The following is a 17,518-nucleotide window of genomic DNA, read 5'->3' on the forward strand; positions in this document are numbered from 1 at the left end:
GGAGGTGCCAAACCTTATTGCATGCTACTGTCTCTGCTGCATGGTGTTATACTGACGTAATATTGCTGATATTTATCTCACGAACATCCAGAATGGTGATGAAGGGCTTATGCCCGAAACATCGATTCTCCTGTTCCTCAGAGGCTGCCTGACCTGCTGTGCTTTTCCTGCACTACACTCTCAACTCTGATCTCTAGCATCTGCAGTCCTCACTTACTCCTAATATACATACTATGGTCAATAATCATGTCATGAGCAAATCTCTTCAAGGCATGGAGTCATACTGATCACAATAGCTAACAACATTGGCTGGCAGGACAAACTGATTTTCCGAAATGGGCCTTTCAGATTCTTGAGTTTTCATGTTTAAAGTCCTTGCTATGGTTTTCCGATGGATAAGGTGAAGACACCTGTTGTTTCAGCGGGAGAGCAGTTTTGAGAACAGCTGACCGAACCATTCTGTGTTGGCCAAGATATTCCTAGCAGCTTCAAACTGCACTTGTGGATTTTAAAAACAAAAAGTATTGAGCTTTTCGTTTAGAATTGCACAGCTTCATGCTTGCCTTTAAAAACAAGGTAGTGTGCCTGTAGTTAGAGTTCAGGTGAGATTGGCCATGTAGTATGAGCAGCAATCTAAGTTCCCTCTGCCAGATAATGATTAGTTAAAAATCGATTAGTTATATTAATTGCAATTATGTTTGAGAGGAGCAGGTACTGGAGGGACACAGGGCTTTGTGGAGAGAGAATCTCTTGGGGATTTTGCAGCAGAACACAGCTCGGCAGGTACTGGGAGGAATGCTAGAGCAGCTGTGATTTACAAAAGTTCATCTTGCCCCACGTCACTCCACAGACTCCCAGAGGCTTCCTGTAACTAGAGATTATTGGACCAACTAATTGATTTTTAAAAACAAAACAAATTAGCTGGCAATTAACTGAGGTAAGTACTTGCTGTACATCACACTTAACCCCTGGCAGTACAGCTCTTTTTCTTTAAAAATGGCCTATTTGCTTTGCACTAGCAACGCTCGCTGCTTAGACTCGTGCACAATGAAGATTTGGGCCATTGCTGGCCCATGATGGACCAAATGGCTGCATCTGTATTGTATCATTCTGTGACTGGGGCAGGACCACTGGTTACTGCTGTCTGCCACGCTTAGCCCTCAGTGTGGCTCACCCTCTGAAACTGAGTTTGTGGCCTTTGTATAATTGAAAACAAATGTTCGAACCAAATACCTATTTAACACCATAAGACATAGGAGCAGAAATTAGGCCATTCAGCCCATCGAATCTGCTTTGCCATACAATCATGGCAGATAGGTTTCTCAATCCCATTCTCCCGCTTGATCCCCTTGACAATCAAAAACCTATCTATCTCTGTCTTAAATCTGTTCAATGACCTGGCCTCCACAACCTTCTGTGGCAGTGAATTCCACATACTTACCACTCTCACTGGCTGAAGAAGTTTCTCCTTATCTCTGTTCTAGAATAAAGGCTGTGGCCTAGGGTCCTAGTCTCTCCTACCAATGAACACCTTCCCAACATTCAGTATTCCATAAATTTCAACTAGATCTCCCTTCATCCTTCTAAATGCCATCCAGTATAGATCCAGAGTTCTCAAACGTTCCTCGTATGTTAAGCTTTTCATTCCTAGGACCCTTCATGTGAACCTCTTCTGAATATGGTCCAGGGCCAGTACATCCTTCCTGAGATATGGGGCCCAAAACTGCGCACAGTACTCCAAATGTAGAGTATTTGACCTGTCCCTCACTTCCCCCTGTGATCTATCATCTTCTCCCTCACCTTCATCCACTATTGCTTTCTTAGCTACTTTCTGCCAACCCCACCCCCCTCTCCCACTTATTTCTCAGCCCTGACCCACAAGCTTCATTCCTGATGAAGGGCTTATGCCCGAAACTTCAATTCTCCTGCTTCTCGGATGCTGCCTGACCTGCTGTGCTATTCCAGCACTATCCACTCGACACTATTTCTGGATCTGTTTGAATGGGTAGGAGCGGAAGCCTCATTTATTACCAATCTGCAGTTGTCCTGAGAATTGGCAACAGGATTAGGGTGTTTTTAATCAATTGGTCATTTTGCTTCAAGGGCCCATTAACAGCTAGTCCCACAGTGCGGGATTGCAATTGTGTGGAGGCCAGTGGAGTCTCTGAGAGTTATAAAAGACATTTGCTTTCAAAATAGCTCATTTGTGGAAATATTACAAAACACTAACATGTATCGGAAAAAAAAATTTGTAATTGACATATTAGGATATCTTGAGTTACACATGGATGTAAAACGAGACTGTTAATGGCTGCCACTGTGTCTCATCCCACCCCAGAGAATTGTTAAAATAATGTGAGGTAAACAGAAGAAACAAAAAATGCATTTTGCCTTTTCAGTGTCTTTGTTGAAGGAAATACCGTTAACTCAGCAGAGTAGGCAGTAATCACTGACCTTTTGACATTTTGCTGCTTGTGAGGCCACGTTTCCATCAGTCGCTTCAGGTGAGGCAGGATTAATTTGCATGTTGGTTTTGAAGCTTGAGCTGAACTCAAAGCTCACTGTAAGGATGGCATGGTGGCTCAGTGGTTAGCACTGCTGACTTACAGCACCAGGGACCCAGGTTCTATTCCACCCTCAACTGTCTGCCTGTGTAGGGTGGATTGGCCATGTTTAATTGTCCCTTGTGTCCAGGGATGTGCCAGCTGGGTGGATTAGTCATGGAAAGTGTGTGGTTCAGGTAGAGGGTGGGTCTGGATGGGATGCTCTTTAGAGGGTTAGTTTGGCCCATTGAGTCCATATGACCTGCTTCCATACTGTAGGGATTCTCTGATTCTACTCTTAAACTGAAAGCACGGCTTTTCAATATTGCCCCCATTAAACCACCTCCAGGACAGGCGTGATGGGGGCAGTATTGAATGAAAAAAAACAATAAACAGCCTAATATAATCTTACCTAAGAAGCATAAACGTAAATTATGGTAGTGGTTTCCGGACTGATGATGCATCTCAGCTCCTACTATCATGCTGGTGTGTACCCAAGCACTGGCATAATGCTGAAAAACAAGCCCCTTCATGTCCTGTTGAGACCCATCTTGGCCTGGCCCAGAAGCCGATCCACGAAAAGGCCGTCTCCTCCCACCCTCAGCCCTCACATCGTCATGGCTTAGCTACTGATGCTCAGCATAGCAGCCACGCAAGAGAAAGGGAACTTTTGGGGTCTTGGGGGGTGGGGGAGGTTAGCAGATTAAAGGGGTAATCGGCCACCTCTTCAAGATGTCACATGAATGAGTTGTCAGATCACATGTTCTGTTGGGTTAAGAGCAGGGAGCCCGTGAGAAACACCATTTAGAGATCTGTCTGAAAAATTGAGTTTTTAGAGCTTGTTTATCATAGGCTTAAGTTTGTTTGGGAATTGAGATTAAATTTTTGAAGTTTGGCATATCTGTATAACCATTGCGCTTAGCTCCATCCCACACATTACCAGACTACGGAATTTGATACAACTATCGTCAATGCTTTTGAAAGAACTGCACACTGCAATTTCCAAAAAAAATCTTAATTTTTAAAGATGTGAGTAGTTGTGCTTTAACAAGTGGGAGTAGAATTGTGGACATTTGCAACCTGCACTTACCATTGTAAATGGGATAGTTCACAATTGTAAGTGGCACAACGTAAGGTCTTTTTATTGACAATGAAGAGATCTTCAAAGCTTTAATTGTGTTTTTTTTTGGTTTTCTCCCTCCTGAAAAATTACTGTGCAGCATCTTTTGTCGATCAAGCTGTGAATGGATTATCCTCACAGGTGGTCATTTGCCAAACTGTCAATTGTGGCGGGGGGTGGGGGGGAGCAAGGGAATCGGTTGCTGATACTGCAATGAGGTTTGTTTCCATAGTGAAGTATCAGCGGGCATTTTACTGATTTTTTTTCTGTTTGAAAAGTGCACAATGCAAGCAACTGCTAACGTTATTAAATAATTCTTGCATGGATTGTCAAATCTGTTTGTGTCAACCCAAAGGCTATAGTCAGTAAATGGTGTACAATGCTGGCAAAAAAAAATCACACCGTCAGTTCTGATGCATTGAATTTAGCTGTGGTTTCACTTACTGTAGCGGCAGATTGCTCATGTCTAGTTTACTTGCATTGACAATTGATGTAATGGCCAGAACTTCCCATTTGACTAAGATGTGCTGGTTCAGATGTAGGCCATTCTCCCTTTGAAGCTCTCCACTGTTCAATAAAATCATGGTGGCTCAGATTGCTCCACGTTCGCACCTCCCCCGACTTGCTTTGTACCCCCTTCCTTGTGATGAATCTCTGCCTCTGTCTTTAAAAATATTCGAAGTATCCGACAGACAATTTCAAAGACTTATGATCCTCAGGAAAAAAAATGCTCAACCCTAGGATAAGAGACCCCACCAGGAAATTTGTCATCTTGAAGTCATTCATTTTCAAACAAAATAAGTTCTTCTATAATGCAATGGTTGCGTTCTTGTGCAAGCCCATGGTTTAGAAGAATTGCGCTTTAGATACAATGCTTAAAGTGTTGAATAGGATTTATTGTCACGTGTACCGAGGTACAGTGAAACGTTTTGTCTTGCGAGCAATACAGGCAGATCAGAGTTAAGTAGCATAGATCAGTGAATAATAGGTAAACAGCAGCAAAAACCAAAACACAGGTACAGGTGAATGTTAAGAGTTTGTGAGGCCATTCAGTACTCTAACAACAGTAGGATACAAACTGTGTTTTCGAAACCGGCTGGTGCGTGTGTTCAGGCTTCTCTCCGGTGGTGGGGTTGTAGAATAACATTGCCAGGATGGGATGGATCTTTGAGAATGCAGGTGGCTTTTCCTTGACAGTGGGCCTGGTAGATGGAATCTATAGATGGGAGGTTGATCTTTGTGATTGTCCAGGCCGAGTTCACCACTCTCTGTAACCGTCTCTGATCTTGAATGGTACAGTTGTCATTCCAGGTAGTGATGCATCCAAACAGAACGCTCTCAATGGCGCACCTATAAAATTTGGCAAGGATATTCACTGTCATGCCAAATTTCCTCAGCTGCCTGAGGAAGAAGAGACGTTGTTGGGCCTTTGTAACCAGTGTGTCCACATGAAGAATCCAAGAAAGCTTGTTGTGGATGACCATTCCCAGGAGCTTGACACTCTCCACTCGTTCCACCTCTGTGCTGTTAATGTGTAGGGGGGTGTGAGTAACATCCCACCGAAAGTCAATAATGAGTTCCTTGGTTTTGCCGGCATTGAGAGCTAGGTTGTTCTCAATGCACCATTTTTCCAGGTCTTCCACCTCCCGCCTATAGTCTGTTTTTCTCTATCTGAGATTTGACTGACATCGATTGTTGGCAACGTATTCATGTCACAGTCAATATGTTTTAAAGGTTCACACTTTAGAAACAGCGTCACCAAATAGTTCATGTTACAGTGATTTCATGTTAACAAAATGCATGTTATAGTAGAACGACCTGTGCATGAATCTACAACACTGACTGACCATTTTTATTTGACTGAACTTTGCCTCCTACCCTTCATATTGCCTTGCCAACATATCCTTTAATTTTTTTCTCTCTGCTGGAGTGTTTTTTTTTAAATGCATCAAACCTATTAACCTCAACCACTTTGTGCAGCAGCAGTGAGTCCCACATTCTCACCACACTGTGGGTGTAGAAATTTCTCTTTAAATATTAGTTGAATATTTTTGTGACTTTGTGTTTATAACTGCTGATATCGGGCCCCATTACAAGTGAAAGCACCTCTATGTTTATCTGATTTAAAACTCCTTCACAATCCTAAAACGTTGCCAGTCCGGTGTCCCCCAAATCTGATCTTTCCAGAAGAAAGTGCCCCATTTGTTAAGTCTTTGCTGATGGAGGGATAAGTGCATCTTGTGGAAGGATGTTATCAGTCAGAGAGAAAGCCTAAAACTGAAATGGTAGTGAGCTGATTGACCACACCCTCCTGTCTGTTCCAGCCTCAGGCAGCTGCCAAAACGAGGGCTGGTTTGGATGATGAGAGAGTGGATTAGCCCTTGTATTGGCTTCAGTTTTTCCAATACTTAGCCAAGGGAAATTTCTGTTCATCACGCACTTGATTTCAGATGAAATCAACTTGGAGACAGTGGCAGGATTGCAAAAAAATGGCAGTGAGAAAGTGCTGAAGGTCATTGAGTGGAAACTGCATTTTTTCTCAGATACTCTGAGCCAGTGTTGGAAACTCCCCCATTAGCTTGACTAGAATTCCCACTGGGCTGGACTAACATGCGGGATGTGTAGATTGTTTTAAGTTTAAAAATCACATGACACCAGGTTTTATAGTCCAAAAGTTTTATTTGAACAGAGAAACAGTTCTGAGAACGGGTCACTAGACCTGTATATTAACTCTGATTTCTGTGCAAAGATGCTGCTAGACCTGCTAAGCTTTTCCAGCAATTTCTGTTGGCCCAACCAGTCCACAACGAACCTCCGAAGAGTAACCCACCTAGACCCATTTCCCTCTGACTAATGCACCTAACACTATAGGCAATCTAGCATGGCCTATTCACCTGCCCTGCACATCTTTTGGACTGTGGGAGGAAACCCACCCAGACACAGGGAGAATGTGCAAACTCCACACACAGTCCCCGAGACAGGAATTGAACCCGGCTCCCTGGTGCTGTGAGGTAACAGTGCTCATTCACTGGTTGCAGACCGCTGACCAGGCCAGCATTAAATGCCCATCCCAAATTGCCCAGGGGACAGTTAAAAGTCAACTACATTGGGTTTGGAATTCCAAATAGGCCAAACCAGACCAGGATAGACAGCAGTTTCCTCACCTAAAAGACATCTAATGAATCAGATGGGCTTTTCTGACTATTAACAATGGTTTTGTAGTCATTATTATTAGACTAATAATTCCAAATTTTTATTCAATTTAAAATCCATGATCTGTCATGGTGGGATTTGAACCAGAGCCCCCAGAATACTACTTGGGTTCCTGTATTAATAACACAATGATAATATCACTAGCTCCCTCCATACTCATCCTACATGAGGGTGAAAGGTGAAGGGCAGGTCTTTTCCCTGGAGTGGGGGATTTCAAGACTCGGGGGCATTTTTTAAGGTCAGCGAGGAAAGATTTTAAAAAAAGACATAGGGGCAATTTTCTTTTTCACAGAAGGTGATTCATGTATCGAATGAACTTCCAGAATCAGTGGTGGAAGCAGTGGTACAGTCACAACGTTTAAAAGATGTTTAGATAAGTACATGAATAATGAATGTTTGGAGGGACATGGGCCAAGCACAGGCAGGTGGGACCAGATTAGTTAGGGATTATAGTCACCATGGATTGGTTGGACCGAGTGTCTATTTCCATGCTTAAAGACTCTATGACTCAATGTAAACTGCTCCACGCTCAAAGTGAAAGGAATGAGAACTCAGTATCAGGCCATCTCAGGTTGATTATTTCCAAAGCATTGCTGTGAAGAAAGACAACATGGAACTATGGGCCCTCCATGTTCCTGGATAAGTCAATAAAGAAGCTCCAGGCTTCATCTTAGGAGCAGGTTACTGCAAGTCTTAGAATTTTTACTGAAAACAAGAAATGCTGGAGACATTTCTAGTCTAGATGACTCTTTGTCAGAGCTGAAGCTGAAGTGTGGAGGGCACAGCATTTATGCAGTAATGGGGGGGGGGTGCGTGGGGGGGGGTAGGGGATATTGGTGTGTTGGGGGAGAAAGCTTGTGTTTAGAGAACAAGTGTCTGCATATGTCACTTCTAGCAAGTGTACATTCAGCCCAAGAGCTATGTTATGAGCCACTCGTTTAGCAATAATCTCTCTTGTAGTTTCAATTATTGCAATGATTTTAAATTTGATATTCTTGCATTTGTCCTGATGAGTATGAGATGAAAACAACACATCTGTCTTTACAGCAACATTTAAATCCTTGTAAACCGCCCACAGCTGATGTTGGCGTGGGCCCATGCCTATGTGTGTGCCAGCGAATCGAAGAGAACCTCCAAACCATTTAGCAAGGTGAGGGTTATATTCTTGTTTTCCAGTTAGTGGCTGACAAGGTATTAGAGTAATACTCAGTAAGAATTCTTATTGTTGGCTTTTGATCTTATCAAATAATACTTAATACGCTTCTTGATGCAGTTGGGGAACTGACTGATATGAAGGTACACATGGTAAGTTACAAAGAGGCAACAACATGTTGACTGTTGTGAGAATTCAGTCACTCTGCCTGAATAATCCTCACTGAAGCCATTTAGTTTGGAATCTGTACTTTAAAAGGTAAATCCTTTCATGTCCTCCCTTTATGATCTCAGTTTCTTTCCTCTTTGAAATCCGACAGAGAGACAACGCTATTTCAGTGGCAGCAGCACAAAAATGCCGCTGCCACTGAAATAGCGGTGTGTCTCTGTCGGATTTCCCGTACCCTTTGTATCAGGGTAAATGGTCCCACAGGTAAGTGGCTACTCATGAAACAAAGATGCGGAGTTCCAAGGAAGTGCAGTGAACTTTAGTGGACTTAATACTGCTGAAGTCTGCAGGAGATTGAACAGCCTCTGAGCTTTTCTGTTCATTGGGTGCTCACTTTATTTGCTGAAAGAAAGGAGCCCAGAAGCTTCAAAGGTTCTGTGCTGCTGTGTGTAGGAAATGGAGGAAACTTTTCTTTGAGCCACCAAGGAGTGAAAGGATTGAGAGTCAAGAGGGAGAACATTGACAGTTATCGGGATCTTGCTGCTGCTACTGTGTGACAGTAACAGCCTATCCTGAATTATCTTCAGGGCCAATACATTCATGTTGTAATCTGTTCTGTCTCAACCTCGCCAAAACCACGTGGTATGCCAATTCCTGCAGAAAGTAATGCTGGATCATAGAGTCATAGAGCAGGGAAACAGGCCCTTCGGTCCAACCCATCTCTGCTGACCAGGTCTCCCAACCTGATCTTGCAACCATTTGCCAGCATTTGACCCACATCCCTCTAAACCCTCCCTGTCCATGTACCCATCCAGATGCCTTTTTAAATGTTTTAGTGGTATGAGTCTCCACCACTTCCTCTGGCAGCTCATTCTTGTACTTGCTCTGTGTAAAAAAAAACGTTGACCCTCAGGTCCCTCTTTAATCTTTCCCCTCTTACCTTTAAACCTCACCATCCAGTCTATCTGTGATGTCAATTTTAAGGAACTGTGTACCTGAACCCCTCTGTCTCTCTGGACAACAACACTCGCCAGGGTCCTCTTATTAGCTATGTAAGTCCTGCCCTGGTTTGTCTTACCAAAATGGATCCTGGAGTTATTTTGGCATAAACAGCAATGGGTGTATGCCCTCGATTTAAAAACCAAAAGAAATGCAGATGTTATAAATCAGAAGCTGGAAAAGCTCAGCAGGTCTGGCAGCATCTATGGAGAGAAAGCAGAGTTAAGGTTTCAGAACATCCAGTCCTGAGGAATGGTCACTGGGCTGACACGCTAATTCTGAATTCTCTCCACAGACACAGCTAGACCTGCTGAGCTTTTCCAGCATGTTTTTGATGTCTATCCAAGCTTCCCCAGCCCATTTGTGTAAGTATTGGGGAAAATGTTAGACTGAGGCTCATCCTCTTTGTTTCACAAGGTTTGGATTTTTCCACCAACCCGGATCATTTGATATGATTGTGAACTCTGCCCAACGTATCCCACTTCCTGACCCATGTATTCTGCCTGCGTGCTGAGTTTGTCACAAAAACATCACACCGATCCATGTGCAGACTCTTCTATTGTCTGAACCTATGGCACTTCCTGAGCTTTTATATTGTCCATTCGTTGGATCTTTTCTTCTGATTGCCCATGACTAATAAAGCCACTCTACTGAGCACGTGGACAGCTGGTACACTCATGGAGAAACCCAAATGGCAGTGCCCATTATAACTCCAAAAATTGCTTCAGGGGATACAAGGTGTTGTTTGTTTGTCCTAAGTTTGGAAAGGTTTGTATTTAATTTTCAATCTGGGGTGGTAAACTCTCATCCCCCAAACCTATGTTTTTGAGATTCTTGGGTCAGAGTGAACCAAGCACAGACAAAGTGACTTAACCATTTGGAATTCAGTGCAACACCACCTGCCCTCACACTGCAAGCTGCTCTCTCCAAAAGCCCATCTGTTCGCAATAAGCGGGTGAAAGTTGTTGGCACCATGCCTCACGTTCAATTTTTGGGACAAAACCAAGTGTGACAATGGAAATGTTAACATATTCATCCTTTCCTGCTTGCAACTGTCAACGCTCACGAAATGAGAAGTGGAGGAAAAAAAATGTCTAACTTCACAATCAATTTGTTTCACTCGAGCACGCAGCTGGCTAGGTGGGGGGAGAGGTCCACAATATGGAATCAGCTTACTGTGTATCAGGCAGCAGCATCAGACAAACATAATCAGCACGTTGGCAGCCAAAATAAAATATTCATGTCTCTACTGAATGAACCCAGGAACTGAGTTAAAACCCAAGGGATTTTTCAGTCCCAGATTAGACACTTTTTTTGTGTATTGTTCCTGTTGTACGTTTTCCTTTTCTTTTTGTGTGGTGTTTTAATTAATGTGCAGTTTTTTTTTAATGTGTTCATTAGTGCTTGGGCGGTTATCCACACACCATTTTGTGTGGAATGCCATTGTTGAATGAAATCTTATTTTAAATATGATGTTAATGTTCCACTCAAATGGAAATAATACTTGTGAAGAATTATTGCACACATATGAAGGTTGTGGCAACTGGACTCATTCTGGGGACTTTGTTCATTTGGTTTAACAGGGACCAAACATCTGGATAGTAATGATCTTTGCTAGCTTTGGGCTTCTTAATAGGGCGGTATGGTGACTCAATGGTTAGCACTGCTGCCTCACAGTACCAGGGACCTGGATTCGAGTCCATCTTCAGACATGTGTCTGTGTGGAGTTTGCACATTCTCCCTGTGCCTGTGTGGGTTTCCTCCCGGTGCTCTGGTTTCCTCCCACAGTCCAAAGATGCACAGGTTAGGTGGATTGGCCATCCTAAATTGCCCATAGTGTTCGGGGGAGTATAGGTTAGGTGCATTAGTCAGTGGTAAATAGTCATTGAGATGTACAGCACAGAAACAGATCCTTCAGTCCAATTCGTCCATGCTGACCAGATATCCCAACCAAATCTAGTCCCACCTGCCAGCACCTGACCCATATCCCTCTGAAATCTTCCTATTCATATACCCATCTGATGCTCCAGGAAAAACAGCCCCAACCTATTCAACCTCCCCTATAGCTCAAATCCTCAACCTGTAAATCTCTTCTGAATCCTTTCATGTTTCACAACATCCTTCCCATAGGAAGGAGACTAGAATTGCCCACAATATTCAAAAAGAGGCCTTATCAATGTACTGTACAGCCGCAACATGACCTCCCAACGCCTGTACTCAATGCTCTGACCAATAAAGGAAAGCATACCAAACGCCGCCTTCACTATTCTATCTAGCTGCGACTCCACTTTCAAGGAGCTATGAACTTGCATACCAAGATCTCTTTGTTCAGCAACACTCCCTAGGACTGTACCATTAAGTGTATAAGTCCTGCTAAGATTTGCTTTCCCAAAATGCAGCACCTCGTATTTATCTAAATTAAACTCCGTCTGCCACGTCTCAGCCCATTGGCCCATCTGTTCAAGATCCCGTTGTAATCTGAGGTAACCTTCTTCGCTGTCCATTACACCTCCAATTTTGGTGTCATCTGCAAACGCACTAACTATACCTCTTATGTTCACATCCAAATAATTTATGTAAATGACAAAAAGTAGAGGACCCAGCACTGATCCTTGTGGCACTCCACTGGTCATAGGCCTCCAGTCTGAAAAACAATCTTCAACCACCATCCTCTGTCTTCTACCTTTGAGCCAGTTCTGTATCCAAATGGCTAGTTCTCCCTGTATTCCATGAGAACCTTGCTAACCAGTCTCCCATGGGGAACCTTGCTGAAACCCTTACCGAAGTCTACATAGATCACGTCCTCCGCTCTGCCCCCATCAATCCTCTTTGTTACTTCTTCAAAAAACTTAATCAACTTTGAGACATGATTTCCCACACACAAAGCCATGTCAAGTATCCCTAATTAGTCCTTGCCTTTCCAAATACATGTACATCCTGTCCCTAAGGATTCCCTCCAACAACTTGCCCATCACCGACATCAGGCTCACTGGCTATAGTTCCCTGGCTTGTCCTTACCACCCTTCTTAAAGAGTGGCACCATGTTAGCCAACCTTCAGTCTTCCGGCACCTCAACTGTGACTATCAATGATACAAATATCTCAGCAAGAGGCCCAGCAATCACTTCACTAGCTTCCCACAGAGTTCCAGGGTACAATTGATCAGGTTCTGGGGATTTATCCATTTTTGTGTTTCAAGATGTCCAGCACTTCTTTCTCTGTAATATAGACATTTTTTTAAGATGTCACCATCTAATTCCCTACATTCTGTATCTTCCCATGTCCTTTTCACAGTAAACACTGATGCAAAATACTCTTTTTTTTATCTACGTCACCTCAAGCGGCTCCACACAAAGGCTGCCTTGCTGACCTTTGAGGGGCCCTATTCTCTCCCTAGTTACCCTTTTTTTTTTCTTAATGTATTTGTAAATACCCTTTGGACTCTACTTAACCGTATTTGCCAAAACGATCTCATGTCCCCTTTTTTGCCCTCGTGATTTCCCTCGTAAGTATACTTTATACTTTCATAAAATATAAGGTATACTTTTCTCAGGATTCATTCGATCTATCTTGTCTATACCAAACATATGCTTCCATCTTTTTCTTAACAAAACCCTCAATTTCTCTAGTCATCCAGCATTCCCTATACCTACCAGTCTTTCCTTTCACCCTAACTGGAATATACTTTCTCTGGACTCTCGTTATCTCATTTGTGAAGGCTTCCCATTTTCTAGCCTTCCCTTTACCTGCGAACATCTGCTTCCAATCAGCTTCTGAAAGTTCTTGCCTAAAACCATCAAAATTAGCCTTCCTACAAGTTGAAACTTTAACTTTTAGATTTGGTCTATCCTGTTCCATCACTATTTTAAGACGAATAGAATTATGGTCGCTGGCCCCAAAGCACTCCCCCACTGACACCTCAGTCACCTGCCCTGCCTTATCTCCCAAGAGTAGGTCAAGTTTTACACCTTTTACAAGTTTTACATGAGATCGTTTTGGCAAATAGAGTTAAGTAGGTACATCCACCATACTGAATCAGAAAATTTTCTTGTACACACTTAACAAATTCCTCTCCATCTAAACCCTTAACACTATGGTAGTCTATGTTTGGAAACTTAAAATCCCCTACCATAACCACCCTATCATTCTTACAGATAACTGCGATCTCCTTCCAAATTTGTTTCTCAATTTCCCTCTGACTATTTGTGGGTTTACAATACAATCCCAATAAGGTGATCATCCCTTTCTTATTTCTCAGTTCCGCCCAAATAACTTGCCTGGATGTATTTCTGGGAATATCCTCTTTCAGCACAGCTGTAATGCTATTCCTTATCAAAAAAGCCACTCCCCCTCCTCTCCTGCCTCTCTGTCCTTCCTGTAACATTTGTATCCTGGAATATTAAGCTGCCAGTCCAGTCCATCTCTGAGCCATGTTTCTGTAAATGCTACGATATCCCAGTCCCATGTTCCTAACCATGCCCTGGGTTTATCTGCCTTCCCTGTTAGGCCTCTTGCACTGAAATAAATGCAGTTTAATTTATCAGTCCTCCCTCGGTCTCTGCTTTGTCCTGCCTGCCCTGATTGTTTGACTCGCTACTTTTCTCAACTGTACTAGTCTCAGATTTATCTCTTTCCTCACTATCTTCCTGGGTCCCACCCCCCACTCTAATAGTTTAAATCTTCCTGAGCAGCTGTAGCAGATCTCCCTGCCAGTATATTAGTCCCCCATCCAATGCAGGTGCAATCCATCCTTGTACAAATCACTTCGAGCCCAGAAGAGATTCCAATGATCCAAAAATATGGAATAATAGGGTAGGGGAATGGATCTGGTGGGTTACTCTTCAGAGGGTTGGTGTGGACTTGCTGGGCCGAAGGGCCTGTTTCCACACTGTAGGGATTCTATGGTGTTTCTCTGTTTGAAGGTGCTGTGCATCCCTGCTGCAGTATTGGGTGTTAGCCACAAGAAAGTTCAAGCTTATGATTTCCAGCTCACCTTGGCATTCCTGATTTTCGTTCCAGTTGTTGGTGAGCCAGATAAAGTTGTGGTGTCCTCAAATTTGCAATGTATAGCAATCTCTCCTTTGTGTGGGCTCCCTTGCATGCACTCCCTCTCTCGTAAGAGCTGGAAACTTTGACTTCAAACAGTGAGCATAGAAAATCCTGTTTTAGTCCCATGCCAAGTGCCAGTTCACTCCTAATGACCTGGGAAATTGTTCATCTCAGTTGAGACTCAAAAGTGGGTAGTGCAGATGCTGGAGATTATAGTCTAGATTCGAGTGATGCTGGAAAAGCATAGCAGGTCAGGCAGCATCTGAGGACCAGGAAAATCGATGCTTTGGGCAGAAGCCCTTCATCAGGAAATGGCGATTTTCCTGCTTCTCAGATGCTGCCTGACCTGCTGTGCTTTTCCAACACTACTCTAATCTAGACATCCCAATTGAGAGTCAATCTCCACTACCCTTTCACTTTAGTGGGTTTAAGAGCAGCAATGAGTCCATCTCACACCTTTTTTAGAATTTGGTTCACTCTCAATTGTATTCAAGTTACAAAAGAACTGCAGTGAAGTCTGCAATGTCGTCCACACATGACAACGTCTTAGATACAAAGAATAGGAAAAATAAAGAAAAAAAGGTAGATAAGGGGGCACATGCAATAAAGTGAGGGTACGCACACTTGAACATTTCCTAATCATGCATCCAGCCGCAAAATAGAGCATAACAGTGAGCCACATTGCCTGGTTCTCCTCATTGGAAGAGGATGGCAGTTGGAAACAGAGTTGATGTAAAATGGCTTGACAAATTTCAGCACAAATCCCAAGCCTCGATAGTTTCCTTTGAACTATTGATTTCAAAGATGCAAAGTTTCTCTGCTTGTGTTGCAGGAGAGACTTTTTTTTTTGTGAAGACGTGACCAATTAAAGAGATGTTAGGAGTAGAATCAAAAAAAGTATCGCCACTCACATATGAAGGCAATCAAATGAAGTCTGAATTGAAATAAAAGAGAGCCCTGCTGATCCTGGCACATTGCACAAGATCAGGGAAAAGATGAACTTCATGAGAAAGCCAGGGAATCTAGCCAGTTTGTTCTTAAATTTGTGGAAAGATTCTTGATCCCAAAGGTAAATCAAACCAAACTCTGTAACAGCTATATATCCTATCATCAGTGACCTTTTGTATACCTCTGTGTAAGTCCAAGTACTCAGCAGCTCAAGAACCATTTTGTCCTCCACAGCTTTTTATCATCTGTCTGCACTCATCCTTATGACTCTCCAATTTAGACAGCATTGTCCTAATTGTCATGCCCTATAATGTGGCCCTCTGAGTGGGAATAAACCTCATGGCTCTTCTTTATGTCAGCCCTATGTCTTGAACTACAGTTTGCGAAATCTAAATGTAACATCCTTGATGGTTCAGTTTGACGTACTAGCATTTGTGTTGTGTTTGTTAAGCGATAGAATTGAACATTTCTGTTCCCTTTGCTGTTCCGCAATCACTTGACATGTTGAGTGCCAAGCTACACTGATCTATAATAACCAGAGAGCAGGATTGCAAGGCTTTGTCTTTCAATGTCTTAAATGTTTGTTCCCTTCATCAATATTTGACTCATCTGTTTAAGTGGATTGGGTGTTCTTTCCAAGTAAATATCTCCTTCTCATGGAGCTTACAACAGCATTCAAGTTCTGGCCCTTGGCATGAGGACAATTGGCTCATTCCAAACAGCGTGCTTGCTAGGAAGCAAACTATTGATATTTATCGAGCCACTGGCACTCCGCAGTGGTTCATAGCTGTCGGTATAATTGCAGTTTTCCCAGACTGGTAATTGTGAAATGTCAGTATTGATTGGCTTGTTTTCAATGGAAATATTGAGTTGGGGCCAGTTCTGCCCCAGTTTCCTATTACCATCAAAGTCTGCTATTTAATCTACCACAGGAGATGTAGCTCCCCAGTTACAGACCTATTCCAGTGTGCCTCAGTGTATTCTGTGAAACAAACAGAATGCTGGAGAAACTCAGCAGGTCTGGAAGTAACTGTAGAGAGAGAAACAGAGTTAATGTTTCAAGTCTGATGTGACTTTTTTTTCCACCAGCATTTTGGACTTGACTATTTGATGGTATTAGACTGCATGTTAATTCTGTTCCTCTCTCCATAGATGCTGCCAGACCTGCTGAGTTTCTCCAGCATTTTGTGCCTCAGATTTCTAGCATACATGATGTTTTGTTTTTGTTTGAGTGCATTCTGTGAACATTGGTTCAAAAAAATATACATCAGGCAGTGTTGCTCTCACACTAAGTGTCTCGTTAGGTGATGATGACTTGCTGAACAGTGAGAAGTGATTGTGTTTCTCCTGATGACTTGGGGTGATTAAAGTGATCCTGGACTGCACAGAACAGAAAAACCCTCTCATTTCATCTCAACTCTCTGCTCTGTTTTCCAACCAAACCCATGACCTCTACCATTTGGAAGGATAAGGGCAGCAGTGCTTGGGAACATCACCCCTTCCAATCCACACACCATCCTGATTTGGAATGGTAATGAGTTCCTCCACTGTCACTGGGTCCAACTTCTAGAACTCCCTTCTCTGCAGCACTGTGGGTGTTCCTACACCAGGTGGACTTCAGGGGTTCAAGATGGCCACTTTCTCCAATAATAAATACTGGCCTCATCAGGGATGTCACACACCAGCAACTGTCCACTCTCTTCCAGATATTCTTGTGCCCATCAATTTTAGTACATGTCAAACCTGATTTTACTACCCATTTTGGCCAATATGCCTTCTGCTAATTTCTGTGCATTATTATTTCAGGAACAGTGTACCCAACATGAACATTACAACAACCGGAGAGGAAAATTAGAGGAAGAAAAGTGCTCAAATCCCAGTCCTACTTAATATTCACTTTATACTTTTACAACTCTGAATGGAGAACTATGGGTTGCATTATAAAATCTACTCTTGCAGCAAAAAAGCACTATAATAGCAGTAATTTATCCTAATTATGCACAAGTATAATTACATGCAATTATGGAGCCTATCTGTAATGTTTAACAGGACAGCGCAACGTCTCACATTCTGCTTATTTTTGTGCTGAGGTGATAGGTGACTGTTCCTTACAGACCTACGTAAACATTATTTTAATGACATTTCCAATTGATAGAACAGTTGCATTTTTAAACCAATTTTTTAAAGCTGCATTCAGTCAAGTGGAATAAGAAGCTGTAGAACAGAAAAGGAGGTAAGAAACATCGTTCAAACGATAAACTGACTATGAAGATCATGCTCCAACTGGAGTAGCTAATTGAGGTCGCGTTCTCCATTGCAGCACAGC

The 17,518-nt window shown here is 42.8% G+C and overlaps 1 protein-coding gene across 21 annotated transcripts in view; it reads left to right on the forward strand.

The window, feature by feature from the left end:
* celf2 (cugbp, Elav-like family member 2) overlaps positions 1–17,518 on the forward strand; it is an 850,872-nt gene that overhangs the window by 278,494 nt on the left and 554,860 nt on the right. The window contains exon 1 of one of the 21 annotated variants that reach the window (XM_060842647.1): positions 7,993–8,026. The exons of the other annotated variants lie outside the window; for them this stretch is intronic. The gene's annotated coding sequence lies outside the window, so the exon portion shown is untranslated. Of the gene's footprint in view, positions 1–7,992; positions 8,027–17,518 lie in introns of those variants that run through there. 21 annotated transcript variants of the gene reach the window in all.

This window comes from Hemiscyllium ocellatum, chromosome 23 (genome assembly GCF_020745735.1).
Source record: "Hemiscyllium ocellatum isolate sHemOce1 chromosome 23, sHemOce1.pat.X.cur, whole genome shotgun sequence".
Classification (NCBI taxonomy): Eukaryota; Metazoa; Chordata; class Chondrichthyes; order Orectolobiformes; family Hemiscylliidae; genus Hemiscyllium; species Hemiscyllium ocellatum.